General features: G+C 39.3%; 1 pseudogene; it reads left to right on the top strand.

Moving 5' to 3' along the window:
• Positions 1 to 18715: 18715 nt before the first annotated feature.
• LOC102439567 lies at positions 18716 to 19362 on the top strand (annotated as a pseudogene).
• The last annotated feature ends 323 nt before the right edge of the window (positions 19363 to 19685 follow it).

Below are 19685 nucleotides of genomic sequence, written 5' to 3' on the forward strand. Positions count from 1 at the left end.
ACCTAAAACTAATATCAGTGGGGCAAGAGTAGGTTTACAGCTGTTCGTATGGAAAACAATACAATAATTAATAAATAGTAATACAAGAATAAACTGTTTTTTTGTACTTGCAACTGTAGCCTACTTTTGCCCACCCTGTAATATTGTATGTCAACTGTAATTGAAAAACAAATTTTAAAAATTGTTTTTTATTTTGTTTAAATTTTGAATGAATCCTGAGGAATCCTACTGTGGTGGTCTCTACAGAGGCAACATCAGCCCCTGGAAAGAGCACTGGCTGGGCCTCCAGAGACGCAGTGTCAGGATGCTGCTGCATGTGACTCAGTGTCATGTGGACCGACCGACCTTCCCTGGCCTCGCTTTTGCTTAAATCAGCAGGCTAGACACCTGGAGGCCGCAGCGTAGTTAATCAGTAATCTTAACTTGCTACAAATTATTTTTTTGCACAACCTTGAACTTCAGAAGTCAGGGACCTAGAGACATTAACTCCCCCCCCCCCCCCATTTTACTGAGGTATAACTGACAAAATTGTAAGGTTTAAAGTACATTTTGGTGATCTGATATATGTATATGGTATGAAAGGATTCCCACCATCTGCTTAACACAGCCATTACCATAGGCAAGGGTGGGGTACATCCGGCCGTGGACTGTATAAGCCTGAGAAATCATTTGGTCTGGCCCTGCCAAGGCAATAGGGGTGAGTTAATTAAATGTTTGACCAAATATAGCAGGCTCTTTTTTTAAAAATATATTTTATTAATTTTTTACAGAGAGGAAGGGAGAGAGATAGAGAGCTAGAAACATCGATGAGAGAGAAACATCGATCAGCTGCCTCCTGCACACCTCCTACTGGGGATGTGCCCGCAACCAAGGTACATGCCCTTGGCTGGATTCGAACCTGGGACCTTTCAGTCCGCAGGCCGATGCTCTATCCACTGAGCCAAACTGGTTAGGGCTATAGCAGGCTCATTTTTAAGATGATAATTTTGTATGGGTTCTGCGAATGACGTTACAAATATCCAAATGGTCCTTGGCAGAAAAAAGGTTCCCCACCCCTGCTAGAGACATGAACTTTGTGGGAGGAAAGCCACTTGCCATTCTTGACCTTCTGCTCTTACACAGACCAAGAGTGACACTGTGGCAGACAGTATTTGTCCCTTTTGTTGTTGTTGTTAAAAGTCTTATTAAGGTGCTTTTAATTAGTTACCAGTTAATGATGAAGTGAGATCAGACCAACCTGGGTTCCTGACTTAATTTAACCGGAGAAATACCTTTACAACGTTAAATAAAATATTTAAAGTGCCCACACTGCACCTAGTTGAATATGGCAGTTTCCTAGTGAAACATTAGGGTTGTGTGTTTTTTTTAACCCAGGCTTTTTATTGATCCTCTGAAATGCATCCCTACCCTGTGCCTTTCCTATTTCTACCGTCTGTAAGTCTGACTAGGGCTGCCGCTGTTTCTACGCTAGTGACTTAACAAGTGGTCACATTTTCACCACTCTGATAATTCAGAAAAGAAGAGAATGGGGCTTCCTGAAACCCATCCCTGTGTGAGACAGTGTCATCACCAATCCTGAATGCGTCTCCTAAAAGCATAACCCTGCACAGCTCCCATCTAGGCTCTGCTTTATTCTAAAAACGGTGATGCCGATTCCAAAAAATCCTGCCACCTGCAATAGCAAACGTTCGTAGCTATTGTAGTCATTCCTTCTCTTTGTCACTATGCAGTTGTGAAGACAGGCCAGGATGAGTTGACTTGCTCCATGAGTGCAGACCTAACAGATACTGGGCAGCCTTGCTCTGCGGAGAGAGTCCCGGCATCTCTGCAGAGTAGCATCCAGGAAGAGGCTGTTTACTGAAGCTCTGTGCTCTCCGACAAATTAACTGCGTGTCTGTTTGAACTGCTTTGGTTTGACAGCTCAAGAATGGGGGAGGGAGTGCAGAGAGTGACAGGAAATGGGAAATTTTAAGTCTGGGTAAGAGGAGTGAAATTCTCAGAGTGGATCACAGAGCAACCCAGAACAGGAAACTGAGTAGCAAAAAAAAAAAAGCCTTATCTGGCGACCTTGTTTCCCATGTGCTGATTCCTCTTGCTTTCTCTGCTTTATTTAATAAACAATTCAGACTTTCCCAGGCTGAATGTATACATTAAAATTCTGTTTCCTTAGTAAACAGTTACCAGCACACACATACCCCTAGTTGAGTTTCCCTTTGGATATTTTTGCATGAGCCTGCATATACTAAAAATTACAAGCACTTAAAATAATTTGAGACCATTATTTCATGAGATCTAATTATAGTCTCATGTGGCTTCATTGGTCAGGCATTATCTGCATTTCTGCTCAGGGAAATGGTCCAAGTTCAATGTTAATTAAATTTGTGATAAAAATAGCAAAATGGGTTGAACATATCTGTATTAATATGCTTTGTAGATATTGCACGATGAAGAAGGAAACACTTCATGAGCATAAATTCTCATATCTAAATGTTGTAACCTTTATGATCAAGTAAAAATCAAGTAAACATATTTACTCTCAGGTTTACTGATCAAATCCTGTTTATCTAAATCTTGTTTCTATCTTCCTTACCTAATTATAAATTCAATTAGCTCTGAGAAGGAACATTTGGAAAACAGCATTTCTTCTATTCTAGACAGCAAACAGCCAACCATAGCAAACACTCCTAAGGAACAATAGGTGGGGGTGTAGCTTTAGCAGATAGTAAGAAATCAGTATAAAACTATATTAAAGTGTGATGTTGGCACAGAGATAAATAAAGTAGCCAGAGTCCAAACATGTACACGATGGAAACTTCATTTCTGAGAGCCAGCCTTGCAGGTCGGATGAAACAGAAGGGCTTCCAGTGAATGGTACCGGCGGTTATCTTTACGAAACAGAGGAATTTGGACCATCAATTCCAAACGATTAAAGACTTCAATGAGAAAAATAAAAATAAAACTTTTAAAAGATGACATAGGAGAGCATTTATATGACATTGAGGAAAGATTTTGTGTATTAAGGCACAAAACATATAAATGAGAACTATAGACTATGAAGTATAAAAAGGCAATTCAAATTGGGAAAAGATATTTACAATCCATAATGGACAAAGGATTAACATCTAGAATATAAATACACACACATGATCAGGCCAAAAGAAAAATGGACAAAATGAAGTACTGGAATGGGAACAAAAAGAGGAAAACTTAATGGCCACAAAAATCTATGGAAACAATACAAAAGATCAATGAAACTAAGAGCTGGTTCTTTGAAAGGATAAACAAGATTGATGAACCTCTAGCCAGGCTCACCAAGAAACAAAGAGAGAGGACCCAAATAAACAAAATCAGAAATGAAAGAGGTGAAATAACAACAGACCTAACAGAAATACGAAGAATCATAACAAAAAATACTATGAGCAACTCTACTCCAACAAACTTGTCAACCTAGAAGAAATGGACATATTCCTAAAAAAATACGACCTTCCAAAACTCAACCAGGAGGAATCAAAAAATCTGAATAGGCCAATAACTATGGAGGAAATTGAAGCAGTAATCAAAAAACTTCCAACAAACAAAAGCCCGGAACCAGACGGCTTCATAGGGAAGTTTTATCAAACATTCAAAGAAGAAATAAAACCTACATTCCTCAGACTATTCAAAAAAATTCAAGAGGAAGGAGCACTTCCAAGCTCTTTCTACGAAGTCAGCATTACCCTAATCCCAAAACCAGATAAAGACAACACAAAGAGAATTATAGGCCAATATCCCTCATGAACATAGATGCCAAAATTCTCAACAAAATTCTAGCAAATCAAATCCAGCATTACATCAGAAAGATCATACACCATGACCAAGTAGGATTTATCCCGGGATGCAAGGATGGTACAATATCTGCAAATCAGTAAACATGATATATCTGATAAACAAATTGAGAGATAAAAACCACATAGTCATATCCATTGATGCAGAAACAGCATTTGACAAAATCCAACACCCTTTCTTGATAAAAACTCTCAGCAAGGTGGGAATAGAAGGATCATACCTCAACAAAATAAAAGCCATATATGACAAATCCACAGCCAACATCATACTCAATGGGCAAAAACTAAAACCATTTCCCCTAAGAACAGGAACAAGTCAGGGATGCCCACTCTCACCACTCCTGTTCAACATAGTACTGGAAGTACTAGACATTGTGATCAGACAAGAAGAAGAAATAAAGGCATCCAAATTGGAAAAGAAGAAGTAAAACTGTCCTTATTCGCAGGTGACATGATATTGTACATAGAAAACCCCAAAGACTCCATCAAAAAACTACTAGACTTAATAAATGAATTCGGCAATGTAGCAGGATACAAAATTAACACCCAGAAGTCTACAGCTTTTCTATACACCAATAATGAACTCACAGAAAGAGAAATTAAAAAAGCAATCTCATTTACCATTGCAACAAAAAAATTAAGATACCTAGGAATAAACTTAACCAAGGAGATAAAGGACCTACCTGTACTCAGAAAATTTCAGGACGCTGAAAAAAGAGATAGAGGAAGACATGAACAAATGGAAGAATATACCATGTTCATGGATTGGTAGAATCAACATCATTAAAATGTCCATACTACCCAAAGCAATCTATAAATTCAATGCAATCCCCATTAAAATACCAACGGCATACTTCAAAGACCTAGAACAAATTCCCCAAAAATTCATCTGGAATAAAAAAAAGACCCCAAATAGCTGCAGCAATCATGAGAAAGAAGAACAATGTTGGAGGGATCACAATACCAGATATCAAGCTATACTATAAAGCCATTGTTCTCAAAACTGCCTGGTACTGGCACAAGAACAGACATATAGACCAGTGGAACGAAACAGAGAACCCAGAAATCGACACAAGCCATTATGCTCAATTAATATTTGACAAAGGAGGCAAGACCATACAATGGAGTCAAGACAGTCTCTTCAATAAATGGTGTTGGGAAAACTGGACAGATACTTGCAAAAAAAAATGAAACTAGATCACCAACTTACACCATACACAAAAATAAACTCAAAATGGATAAAGGACTTAAACGTAAGATGGGAAACCATAAAAATCTTAGAAGAAACCATAGGCAGCAAAATAGCAGACACATGTCGTAGCAATATATTTAATGATACAGCTCCTAAGGCAATGGAAAGTAAGGAGAAAATAAACAAATGGGACTACATCAAAATAAAAAGCTTCTGCACAGCAAAAGAAACCATCAACAAAACGACAAGAAAGCCCACTTCCTGGGAGAACATATTTGCCAATGTTATCTTCGGTAAGGGTTTAATCTCCAACATTTATAGGGAACTCATACAACTTAACAAAAGGAAGATAAACAATCCAATAAAAAAATGGGCAAAGGACTTAGACACTTTTCGAAAGAGGACATACAGAAGGCCGGAAGACATATGAAAACATGCTCAAAGTCACTAATTATACAAGAGATGCAAATCAAAACGACAATGCGGTATCATCTCACACCTGTCAGAATGGCTATCATCAACAAGTCAACAAACTGACAACTGTGGAGAGGATGCAGAGAAAAAGGAACCCTCCTTCACTGCTGGTGGGAATGCAGACTGGTGCAGCCACTATGGAAGACAGTATGGAGTTTCCTTAAAAAACTAAAAATGGAACTCCCATTTGACCCAGTGATCCCACTTCTAGGAATATATCCCAAGAAAGCAGAAACACCAATCAGAAAGGATATATGCACCCCTATGTTCATAGCAGCACAATTTACAATAGCTAAGATTTGGAAACAGCCTAAGTGCCCATTAGCAGATGAGTGGATTAGTAAACTCTGGTACATCTACACGATGGAATATGCTGCGGTAAAAAAGAAGGAACTCTTGCCATTTGCAACAGCATGGATGGAACTGGAGAGCATTATGCTAAGTAAAATAAGCCAGTCAGTGAAAGAAAAATACCATATGATCTCACTCATTTATGGATAATAAAGAACATTATAAACTGATGAACAAAAATAGATACAGAGGCAGAGCAGCATCGAACAGACTGTCAAGCTACAGCGGGAAGGCTGGTGGTGGTGGTGGTGGTGGTGGGGGTAAGAGATCAACCGATGGACTTGTATGCATGCATATAAGCATAACCAATGGACACAAGACATGGGGGAGAGGGGGTGAGGGTATGTGCTGGGGGGTAGGGGAGGCCCGGGGAAGGTCAAGGGGGGAAAAAAGGAGACATATGTACTACTATTTGTAATACTTTAAACAATAAAATAAAATAAATTTAAAAAAGGCTTTACTACAAAAAAACCTATGGAAAACTGTTCAACTTCACTAGTATATAGAAAATGGGAGAAAAAAAACAAAACAAAATTTAAATACAATTAAAATACAGTTGCACACCTAGTGTGTAAAATTTTCAGTCTGGCCCTGGCTGGGTTGACTCAGTTGGGTGGAGTGTCATACACCAAAAGTGTGGTCCGATTCCCAGTTGGAGCATGTACGGGATGCAGCCAATCCATATTTCTATCTCACATCGATGTTTCTCTCCCTCTCTTTCTAAAATTCAATTTTTAAAAAATATATATATCCTTGGGTGAAGATTAAAAAAATTTTTTTCAATCTGACAATATCAGGTATTGCTAGTATGCAGGCTCATTGGAATACTTAATGTTGGTGGAAATATAAGTTGAAAACTTCAGAAACACTTTGACATCATCTAGTAAAATTCAAGATGTATCTTGCAATCCTGGGTGGGTGTGTGTGTGTGTGTCTGTGTGTGTATATATATATATATATATACCCTTAAGAAACTGCACGTACAGACTAGGAAAAGTGCACGAGACTATGCACATTTACAATAGCAAAACCTGGAAACAAATGTCCATCACAGTAGCACGGACCAATGATAACACACTTGTAAATGGGATGAAACAGCAGCTGTGAATAAATGCCAATACAAAGCCAAAATGGATGAATTGCAACCTAATGCTGAACCCGAAATTTAGCTGCAGAACACGTAGTATAAATAAAGTTTTTAAATGTGTAACATTTGTAAACATTAAAAAGAACAGAAGTGGCAAATATTTTTCTCTTCTACTGGAGAGTAAATGCTGCATTTCTAAAAGAGAGATTGTTGGTGATTCGAAAGTCCAGTGTGAAACTGACACCAACAGTCACTGTGGCCTAATGAAAGGAAGCGAGGCTTGCTCCTGACAGCTGCCCTTCTGCTCTTTTGTTAAACGTACTTTACTGGGTCTGGACTAGAACAGCACATGAGCCTCGCCCTGCTGCCAAGTGAATCACGAACTGACTGTTTGGCTGCCCTGGTCTAAGAATGGAGCTAATGAGTCCAGGGTCAGGCATTCAGGTCCTCATGGTCCAGCTTTGCCCTGTTTCATGTTCACAGGCTGCACCTTTTATTCTGTAAACGTGCATCAGTCACAAGAGGGACTGAACAAGAGAAGGTGAACAGATCAGCTCAATTAGAAAATCAACTTTTAGCTCAAGAATAGAAATGACAGTGTTATTACCCGTAAGCGGCTGTGAAGATGTCAACCCAAATCTTATTAAACCTTCCAAGTCGTCGGAGAGGAATCAAGGAACTTGCTTGACACCTACTCTTGCTGTCTGGATGAGCATCAGAGGTGTCCCTGTACTTTAGATCCAGCCTTCTGTATGTAGATGCTGACTTCATGAGGTAGGAATTCTGAACAAGATGTGGATTCTCAAGAAGTTAGGTTTTCACGATTTGAAAGTGCTTTATAAATATATGAGCACAAAGTCAACAGGATGAGAAAAGTAGATAAAGACCACTGCTATAGAGCAGGACAATCTCGAAAATACCCAGAGTCTATTTTGGTTTGTTTTTAAAATGTTTCTGGTTCATACAGAAAGTACCAGAGTAAGGAGTGTCTACAGTAAAACAATACATTTTTTTCTTTTAAATTTACCATTTACTGTAGTTCAATGCAGGTTCAGTGAGAATGAAAAAGATACATAATATCACGGATTAAACGAGATGTAGTATACAGTTGACCTGGAACAACGTGGGGGTTAGGGACACCAACCATCTGTGCAGTTGAAAATACACATATAACTTTTCACTCCCCAAACACTTAACTACCAGTCATCCCTCAGGATTGGTTCCAGGACACCCCCACCCCCGCCACCTCAAGGATGCAAAAATCTGAGGATGCTCAAGTCCCTTATATAAATGGCATAAATCAATGCATATAGTCAGCCCTCTGCATCCATGGATTCAACCAACCACAAATTAAAAACAGTATTTTCAGGAAGTCCTAGCCACAGCAATCACACAAGAAGAAGAAATAAAATGCATCTAAATTGGAAACAAAGAAGTAAAATTGTCACCACTGGAACTGAGAGATGAATTCAGTATAGTAGCAGGATACAAAACAAATATTCAGAAATTGGTTGCATTCTTAAATACCAACAATGAACTATTGGAAAGCAAAACTAAGAAAACAATCCCATTTACAATTGCATTAAAAAAATACCTAGAAATAAATCTAACCAAAGAGGTAAAAGACCTTTACTTCGAAAATTATAAGATACTGAAGAAATAAATTGAAGAAGATACAAATAAATAAAAGCAAATACCATGTTCATGAATAGGAAGAATTAACATTATTAAAATGACCATACTGCCCAAAGCAATCTATAGATTCAATGCAATTCCTATTAATACATTTTGGATATTAAACCCTTATAAGATGTATCTTCTCCCATTCAGTGGGTTTGTTTTTTTGTTTTGTTTTATTGATAGTTTCCTTTGCTGTACAAAAACGTTTTAAATTTATCTAGTCCCATTTGTTTCTTTTGCCAGAAGAGATAAATCAGAAAAAATTTTGCTAAAATTTTTGGAATATCCAAAATTCCATACTGCCCAAAGCAATCTATAGATTCAATACAATTCCATATAGGCCACGCCTATATGGTCAATTAATAAATGACAAAGGAGGCAAGAACATACAATATGGTAAAGACAGTCTCTTCAATAAGTGATGCTGGGAAAATTGAACAGATACATGCAAAAGAAAAAGAGGAACTAGACCACCTTCTTACACCATAAAAATGAACTCAAATGGATTAAAGACCTAAGTGTAAAACTCAAAACCATAAAATTTCTTTAACACTTGGAGTGCGGGTGAATTTCCCGCCAAAATATAAGATGGTTCTGTCTTTTGGTTTTGTTCCATCCACCAAAAGGGTGGATTACAAACAAATATTTGGTAATACGCAGTTACAATCGGCCTGAGTTTACACGTTTCCCGCACTCCACCGCAAATCTATATGAACCGAGTTAAAGACGGCTCCCGCGGAGTACGCGCAATTCACGCGAGCCGACTTAACTCGTTTCCCCGCACTCCAAGTTAAGAAAACATAGGCAGCCCTAACCAGTTTGGCTCAGTGGATAGAGCGTCGGCCTGCAGACTGAAGGGTCCCAGGTTCGATTCCAGTCAAGGGCATGTACCTTGGTTGCGGGCACATTCCCAATAGGGGGTGTGCAGGAGGCAGCTGATGGATGTTTCTCTCTCATCGATGTTTCTAACTCTATCCCTTTCCCTTCCTCTCTGTAAAAAATCAATAAAATATATATTTTTAAAAATACCAAGCAAGAGGAATAAAATCACTTCTAAAAAAAAAGAAAAGAAAAGAAAACACAGGCAGTAAAGTCTTTGACATTTCTTTTAGCAAAATTTTTTCTGATTTATCTCTTCTGGCAAAAGAAACAAATGGGACTAGATAAATTTAAAACGTTTTTGTACAGCAAAGGAAACTATCAACAAAACAAAACAAAACAAAACAAAACAAAAAAACAAACCCACTGAATGGGAGAAGATACATCTTATAAGGGCTTAATATCCAAAATGTAGAACTCATACAACTCAAAACAAACACACACACACACACACACACACACACACACACACACACACTCTCCAATTAAAAAGTGAGCAGAGGACCTGAATAAACAGTGCCTATTGGATATATTGGGGGGAACACTCTGTAAAGTATATGTGTGTCTCACCACTATGCTGTACACCCAAAACTAATACAAAATAATACTGAATGTAAACTGTAGTTAAAAAATAAGAAAAACATGGTTCTTGGAATAATACATTCTGCCTTCAAAAAAAGGAAAAGGAAACAGAATTCTCGATCTGCAATCGGCTGGATGTGCAGATGTGAAACCCAGGGATCCGAAGGGTCGACTGTATTTATTGGGAAAATCCACGTATCAGTAGACCCATGCAGTTCAAACCTGTGTCATTCAAGGGTTAACTGTATTTTGAAAAGCCATCATTTTACCAGAGGGTGACAATACCAGCTGGTCTGTACCAAACACGGGGAGAAGTAAGTTCACTCTTCAAAAGTAACCTCAACAGGGAAGACACTTTACAGAGCCGAGGATAGGCAGCAAATAGGAGGCAGTTGCTGAGGTCCCTCAGGTCCCTCAGGTTTGACTTTTATTTCTAAACTTCAAACTCAATAAATAAGTTTGTGCCGTCAGTCTGTGTGTCTTCATGGAAGGTTTAGAAATGTTTCAGTTTCCGGTCTTCTCAAGAGAGGCCTGTCTTGCTCTAAATTTGTTATGTTTCTTTCTGATTGGGTTTCATCTCAGTGCTCCAAGTACGTGCCATCTGGCAGTAGTTTAGAAACTTCCTTTTGCTTTCTCATAAATGTTGTTGAAAGCAACCACATAATGAAGAGTAAATGCCTGCTAGTTATTCTTCACAGGAAGCCGGAACCAAGTTCCTGCAAAGCAGGGCCCACTTAGGGCGCTCTACACACAGAGGCCTATACTGTGAACGTGCCTCCTTTCACATGCTCAGAATTCCTCTTATGAAGATCTTTACAGAGACAACTGGACAGATGTTTTCTTTCATCTTTATGGGTTAAGACAATCTGTGGGATATAGAACTTCCAGAGTTGTGGGGTTTTTATTGTTGTTGCTGTTTTAGGCAAGCAACACGAGTGAACAATGAACTGCTTGAGATCAAATTATGCTGATCTCTGTTTTAAAAAAAATGATTTCTAAGCCTATCGGATTTGATTCTAAACCTTGCCCTTGATTCCTATTCTGAGAAATTGCTCTAAGAAGCCGTGTTCTGTAAATGCCTCGAGCATAGTCTTTTGCAATCTGTTAAGCAACCGCTTTTTAAAAACAGGATGGGTATTTAATAACTAATGGTTGAGTCCTGTCTCTATGAGGTCACAGATCAGTGGAGGCCAGTCAGCTCATTTTGTTCCAAGAGATCTACCAATTCACATCCCTTCCTCAGAGGCAGGTTCCGTGATTGATAGTTAAGACCAAAGTAGGCTCCTGAAACTGAAGGTGAAATAGAAAGCAAGGAGCTATTATCCTTTTAATAAATTCTAATATTTCAGCACCAGAGGAAGAGAATACTATATCAAGTGATAATAGGGCCCAGAGATGAAAAGATTCCTATAAACACGGGAAACATCACATGAGAAGTTTGATACGCATCACCGGGCAGTTTATGACTAATGGCCAAGTGGGCGATGGAGGTGATAAGTGCTCATGAGTCAGAGAAGCTGCGGGCCAGCAGCTGGGAAAACCGCCTGACCCCAGGGACACAGCGGGCAGGAGGGAGAGGAGCCCGGAGCGAGGGCATGTGCGCAGGAGGCCTGGAGCAAGGTTCCGGGTCAGCGAGAAAAACCCAGTCCCAACACGAGGAAATGGTAAGGGTTCAATAAATATTTGTGAAAACCTAAACCAGAGTGTTTTGGTTTTTTAAACTGATTAAGGTACTAAAGAAGAGAAATCATGTGCAGTAGTGTGGTATGAATTTGAGTTATTCAAAAGAAGCTAAAATTAGTCAGCTATATCAGAAGTACAGACAAGGAAACTAAAATGTGAGGAAGACAAACCATTAAAAACCATCCCGAAGAAACATGGAAAATAAGATGCCGCCTGTGAAGAAGTGTCAGCTACAACCTTCATTAGTGTAAATGCCTGTGTTTTTAAAAAGCAGCAGAGGAACAAAGATGAGAAAGAAACAAAAAAGGTGCTACGGAAGCTCGAGATAGAGCAGTGGGACACACTGAAGCTTCGCAGAACAGAGGTCATGGGGAAGAGCCCTGGGAAGGCCAACTTCCACTTGTAAGATAGATGCTCCTTACATTTCAGGATGAGGAAGGGGAGGGACTGGAAACAGACATGAGCACTGGGCACAGCCTCAGGGGAGGTGGCGGGGGGAGGGGGGGGGGAGAAGCAGGAGAGAAATCGCAGGATTGCTGAGGCGTGGGAATCTCTGAAACATCTCAGGGGTGCACGGGAACTTCGACCCTGAGCAGATGTGCCTACATCTGCTTTTCAAAAGCAAAATATATCGTGGTGCACAGAGAAACTTCTCTGAAGGGATTTGGAAAGATGATCACAACAAGTAAGTCATCAAAGTAGTTCTATCTGGCAAATTCCATTTAGGACTTTGAAAGAGAAACGACATCAAAACCCAACACTGTGTAAAGCAAGAAAGAGACCAATGGAGTTCCTTCTCATCTCACAGGTCCGCACTCATGACATCTGGGAGAGGCCTTCCTGACAGCCCTCCGAGTTACTCATTATTGACTAAGTGTCTGTCTCCCAGCCATAGAACCAAGTGGGCGGCAAGCTCATCCTTTCTCCCCAGCGCCTCCGGTGTGTGTTGGGGCGGGGATACAGAGAGGGTGGTCAAAATGGATTTCTTGAATGAATAAGGAAAAGAATTCCAGCCATAAAGGAAATGGTTAGCCTTGAACAGTGTGAAAGCGTGGAGTGCAAGTTGCTAAGGAAAGAAACTCAGAGGGAACTGCACTCCAGGCCTGAGATTGAACACGCTTATACACTTGTTTTTTTGTTAGCCAGCTGGGGATTATTTATTTTGCTATTTTTAGGTCCAAAAATCTTAGCTTTCTCTCCCTACCACTAGCTGTTTTGAAGTTAGAAAACAGAGCCAATTTAAATATTGGCCCAAGCAAAACCTTCCAGAGACAGGTGCTCTCGAAAGAAGAAAAAAAAGAATTCAAATTCTAAAAAGCAAACAAACAAAGAAAAAAAACACACCACGATTTTGGGATTGTATGCATTATCAGTTTATGAGCTTTATGTTATAAATGTGAAGTCTCAGGGAAATAAAGTTTAGGTGTTAATTCTCAAGTTAAATGTTAAGTAGAGGAGTTCACTGCAAGGGCAGGAATCCATTTCTGATTTCTTCTCAGCCAAACCTTCCCCTGTGTGACCCCATCATGATGGTTCCCCAAATATCAGAGACAATGGCATTTGAATTAAACAGGAAAGGATTTTTTTCAAAGCCAAATAAGAAATTTTTAAAAAGTGATCTCTGCCACATTGGCCTTGCCCTCCACTAATAACAACTGACATTTATCTTTTTTTTTTTTTTTTTATTGATTTCAGAGAGAAGCAGGGAGAGGGAGAGAGAGATAGAAACATCGATGGCTGCCTCCTGCACGCCCCCTATTGGGGACTGAGCCCACAATCTGGGCATTCTGCCCTGACAGGGAATGGAACTGTGACCTCCTGGTTCATGAATTGAATGACACTCAACCACTGAGCCACACTGGCTGGGCAACAACTGACATTTATTGAGCAAGACTCTGGCAAAGCTTTACATGCATTTCATCTCATTTAAGCCATATGAGGGACCTGGACTATCAAGAAATCAAGGAATTTTCTCAAAGCCAACTAGCTAGTAAACAGTTCCAAAGCTTGTGATTTTAAACCACTGTATTCTGCTCCATTAACATGGACAATTGGATGTTGCCCAGGAGAAGTACAGCAACGAGAAAAATCCATGATCCTTCCAATCAATTCGCTTTTTTAAATGTTTTATTATGGAAGGAATTCAAATATGCATAAAGTAAATAGAATAGAATCCCCAGGTATCATCACACAATTTTAACAATTACTAACATCTTGTCATTCTTGCATCATCTTTACCACTATCTACTCTTCACTCAATTATTTTTGTGCTGTTTTTTGAGGCAAAATATACATTCACGACATGAACACAAGTTCAGCTGTACAATTTGATAAATGGTTGCACAGATGAAATCCACGGTCCTCTTATGAGTCAGGCATTTCCATCTCCCCAGGGAGTGCCTCACGTGCCTTCCTCAGCCCTCCTCCCATTGCCATGGGCAACCACTGCCACTGTCTTTTCGGGTTTTTTCCACCTTAGATTTGTTTTGCCTCTTCTAGAATTTCTATAAATGGAATCACACACAATGTCCTCTTGTGTTTGGCTGCTTTTGCTCAGCATGTTTTTGAGGTTTATCCAATGTTGTTGAATGTATCAGTGGTTCATTCCTTGCCTGAATACACCACAATTTGTTTATCCATTTTCCTACTGATGCACATTTGGAATGTTTCCATTCTGGAGCTATTATGAATAAAGCTACTGTGAACATTCCTTTTTGTGAACATGTGTTTCATTTCTCTTAGGAGTGGAATTTCTAAGCCAAAGAATAGGTGTATGTTTGATTTTTATGAAAAACTGCTAAGCCTTTTCCCAAAGTAGATGCACTATTTTATATTTTCACTAGCAATGTATTAAAGTTGCCTGAAGATTCACCAACATTTGATGTCAGTCTTCCTCATTTTAGCCATTCTAATGGGTGTATAGTACTAGTTCATTGTGGTTTTAATATGCATTTCTCTGATGACTAATGATGTTGAGCATCTCTTCCTGATTGCTGACCATTCACATATCTTTAAAGTGTCAGTTTAAGACTTTTTGTACATCGTTTTAAAAGTGGGGGTGTTTTTATTATTGAATTACCAAGTTCTTTATATATTCTGGAAACAAGTCCTCTAGTAGATATACATTTTGCCACTTCTTCCAGGCCATGGGTTGCTTGTATCTTTTTTCTTTTTAATTTAAATCATTTTTCAATTGCAGTTGACATACAATATTATATTAGTTTCAGACATACACCTCAGTGATTAAACATTATATAACTAAGTGATCCTGAAAAATCTTGTATCCATCTGACACCATGCATAGTTGTTAAGACTATTATTGACTATATTCCCTATGTGTACTTTAAAACCCCATGACTATTTTATAACAACCAATTTGTACTTGTTAATCCCTTCACCTTTTTCATCCATTCCTATCCCCACTCCCATCAGGCAACCATCAAAATGTTCTCTGTAACTATGAGTTTGTTTCTATTCTGTTTCTTCATTTATTTTATTTCTTTAGATTTGTTAATGGATATGTATTTATAGCCATTTTATTGTTCATATTTTTGAACTTTTTCTTCACCTTCTTAAAGAAGACCCTCTAACACTTTATGTAATACTGGTTTGCTGGTGATGAACTTCTTTAGCTTTTTCTTGTCTGGGAAGCTTTTCATATGTCCTTCGATTCTACTAATAAATGATAGATTTGCTGGTTAGAGTAATGTTGGTGGTAGGTCCTTGCTTTTTATCACTTTGAATATTTCTTGCCAATCCCTCTGGCCTATAAAGTTTCTGTTGAGAAGTCAACAGACAGTCTTATGGGAGTTTCCTTGAAGGTAACTAATGTTTTTCTCTTGCTGCTTTTCAGATTCTCTGTCTTTAACCTTTGGCATTTTAATTATGATGTGTCTTGGTGTGGGCCTCTTTGTCTTCATCTTGTTTCCAACTCTGTGCTTCCTGGACTTGTACATCTACTCCCTTCACCAGGGTAGGGAAGTTTTCTGTTGTTATTTGGTCAAACAAGTTTTCAATCTCTTGCTCTCTCTCTTCCACTTCTGGCACCCCAATGATGCAAATGCTGGTATGCTTAAAGTTGCCCCAGAGGTTCCTTACATTATCTTCATGTTTGGATTCTTTTTTCTTTTCGCTGTTCTGATTGGAGGTTTTTTGCTTCCTTATATTCCAAATTGCTGATATGATTCTCGGCTTCATCTACTCTACTGTTGATTCCCTGTAAATTATTCTTCATTTCAGTTAGTGTATCCTTCATTTCTGACTGGTTCTTTTTATAGTTTCCATGTCATTGAAGTTCTTTCTAAGCTCATCTACTCTTTCCCTAAGTTTATTGAGCATCCTTATAAACAGTGTTTTGAACTCTGCATCTAGTACATTGCTTGCCTCCATTTTGTTTAGTTCTTTTTCTGGAGTTTTATTTTTTTCTTTCATTTGGGAGATGGTGTTGTTGTTTTTTTTGTTGTTGTTTTTTTTTGTCTCTTCATTTTGGCAGCCTCTCTGTGTTTGTTTTTATGTATTAGATAGAGCTGCTGTGTCTCAGGGCATAATAGAGTAGCCTAATGTAGTAGGTGTCCTGTAGGGTCCAGTGGCACAGCCTCCCCATCACCCAAGCTGGGCTCTCCAGGTGCACCCCCTCATCCACTGTTGTCGTTGAGCCTTGATGGCTGTTGGCAAGTCAATGGGAAGGATCTACCCCTAAGCCAATCAGCTGTAAGTACTGGCTCCGACCACTATGGAGGATCAGCTGTACAGGGGCCCATCTCACAGAGCAGGACTTACTTCGGTGGGACTCTGGTGCCTGCTGAGTCCGCCCCTTAAGTTTGTCACTTGTGGAGGTGGTTGGGTGGTACTTTGATGTGGCTTGAAGCTGTCCAGAGGATGCACTGGCTCTGGAGCCTCCCAGGAGGAGCGAACCAAAGTCAGCTGCCACCTGTGTTCTGCCCAAGGTCACCTGGCTTGAGCTACAAAGTGATCTGCAGATGGCTGCTACTTGTGCTGAGCTTGGAGGTGCCCAGGAGAAGCCAAGCTGTGAACCACAGCCAGCTACTGCTAGTGCTGGGCCTGCGGTCACTTAGCGAGAAGTATAGGGCATGCTGAAGCCAGATGCTACTTATTTTAGAGATTTTAGAAAAGTCGAAAGACAGGACATTCATATAGAAAAGCCACTGGGGTGGGCCCACTAGTTTGGTGGGGTGGAGTCTCAGGGAATCATCAGGATAGGGCAAACAGGGTGAGCCAGGTTAATGGAGACTCAGATTTGGCTGAGTCTCTGCCTCTGGGCTCTGTGGGGGCAAGGCTCATCAAAGGAACACTGGCCAGTATTTTTGTCTAGCTCTTGCCCTGAGGCCAGACAATTCAGTTCCTTCCCTTATGCCCCTGGTGCAGGAAGTGAGTCAGAGTAAGTCCATGTGCAGGCCCTTTAAAAGTAACTACCTGGAACTCCAGCATCCCTCCATCTCACTCAGCCTCAATTTACATTGGTTTTTATAGCAGAGGTTATAGGGACTTCTCTTCCTGACACTGAAACCCTGACTTGGGGGCCTGGTGTGGGGCTAGGACCCCTCACTCCTCTGGGAAGACCTCCACATTACTTTGGGGAGAACTAATATTTTAACAATATCGAGTCTTTCCAATCCATTAGGATGGTATCTCTTTCCATTTATTGGAAATTTTTTTTTGGGGGGAGGGGGGAGGCAAGACTAAGCCTCATTTTACCTGACAAAAACAAAGTTATTCTTTTCTTTATAAAGGAGAGTTCAATTAAGGCATAATTGATATACAAAAAAATTCACATACTTAAGGCATGTAATTTGAAGAGTTTGGATATATGCATACACTTATGATATCACATTGGAATCTTTAAAAGAAAAAATGTTATCAGGAATATTTTATTCCAAGGTTAAATGTGCTTTCCATTCCATTCTACCATACTCAAACACTTATTAGCTATTCCATTATTTTAGTCAGAGATTATCTCAAATAATAAAAATACATTTGACCCTTGAACAACACGGGTTTGAACTGCATGGTCCACTGTGTAGTTCAAGCAAGGGTCATTTCCTTGGTTGGGAGTCTGAGTATGTGGATTTTCAAAGGTGCAGAGGTCTTCCCCTTTCCCACTTCCCCCTGCATTGTTCCAGGGTCAACTATAATTCTAAACAGGGAAAAATGTATTCCCCAAATGTAAATAAATAAAATATACATTAGCCAATCAAGCAAGATGCACAACTCTGTGTTAAAAATATTTTTGTTTGTTTGGCGTGTACTTTTTTTCTTTTAGCAGTGTGTTAAGGGTTGTTCACAATCTAGGAGAAATTAGTCACTAGATTTGAGGGCCTGAAGTGTTGGATAACATAAGTAAAAAAAACCAACAAAGTAGATACTGACTGAAAGATAATGGAAAGTAGAAACCCCAGCCTCCTAATGATAGCACAAGATAGCCTCTCTCATTAACTTCTTAAAAATAGTCAAGTGTGATTTGTTAAAGAGAAAAAGCATTGGCCAGAGTGATTTGTGATACCTTGCACTCTAGAGTCACAAGTCAACTCTCTTATAACAGTGCAAAAACAAAGAAGTGAGATATAAGTGGTTCTATAATAGATAAGGGAGAATGCTTAGCACAGAACTAAGGGAGTACAGGTTCCGACTCAGTGGTACTTTTTATGGAACTAACACCCAGCAATAGTCAATGCTTGTGTGGTCAAATTAATGGGATTACTGAAGCATTAATGAGATATAAATTTTGGATATGATCTAGGCACATCTTTTCCTTTAGAGATAATTGAATCAAAATTTAAAGCTACTTTCTTTAATGTGTAGTAGAGATGACTCTGGTTAGAAACAGGAGCTTGACAAAATGTCAAACTTTAATAATTTAAAAAACATTCTAATGCTTGAAAATGGAAGAATGGAACTATTAAAATATTCATTACGCGGCCATCTTGGTTGTGTTCCCCACATAAAATGCCCATTGAAGTCACAGAAACCGTCCCTGCTGCAGAGCACGAGTTGCCACAGCCCCAGGCGGACATAAGGTCTGGAACAGAATCTGGCAGTGATGAATCAGTACCAGAGCTCGAGGAACAAGATTCCGCACAGGCAAACCACACAACAAGCCCAGCTGGCAGCCGCTGGAATCAATGAAGAGCTGGTCAGTAAAGCCAAACAGAGCTGGAGTGAAGAGAAGGCGCAGAAGGCTGTGTCCAAACTTGGTCTTAGACAAGTTACAAGGGTTACTAGGGTCACTATCTGAAAATCTAAGAATATCTTCTTTGTCATCACAAAACCAGATGTCTACAAGAGCCCAGCCTCAGATACCTACGTAGTTTTGGGGGAAGCCAATATTGAGGATTTATCTCAGCAAGTCCTGCTAGCAGCTGCTGAGAAATTCAAAGTTCAAGGTGAAGCTGTCTCAGACATTCAAGGAAAACACACAGACTCCAACAGTACAAGAAGAGAGTGAAGAGGAAGAGGTTGATGAAACAGGTATGGTAGTTAGGGACATAGAATTGCTCATGTCACAAGCAAATGTGTCAAGAGCAAAGTCAGTCCAAGCCCTGAAGATCAACAGTAATGATATTGTGAACAGTATTATGAAATTCACACTGTAACCATGGTTTTAGTTTGTTTGTGTTTTTGTTTGTTGATGTTTCAAAAGAGTAACTGCAGCTTGGTGTGAAATCTGTACTATTTCTATCATTAATAAAGTTATGGCTCTCACATAAATGTTTCTTGCCCTCTCCCTTCCTCTCTCTCTGAAAAATCAATAAAAAAATATTTAAAAAATAAAGTTATGGCTTCTTGTGGGTAAAAAATAAAAATATATAAAATAAAATATCCAGTTCTCATCAGAGGTATCCAGCTTCAACAATATAGTCTATATTTCAAATATCTGCTATTTAAATATGTCTAATAAATAAGTATGTGCAATCCA

Source organism: Myotis lucifugus, unplaced genomic scaffold (genome assembly GCF_000147115.1).
Source record: "Myotis lucifugus unplaced genomic scaffold, Myoluc2.0 scaffold_191, whole genome shotgun sequence".
In the NCBI taxonomy this organism is placed as follows: Eukaryota; Metazoa; Chordata; class Mammalia; order Chiroptera; family Vespertilionidae; genus Myotis; species Myotis lucifugus.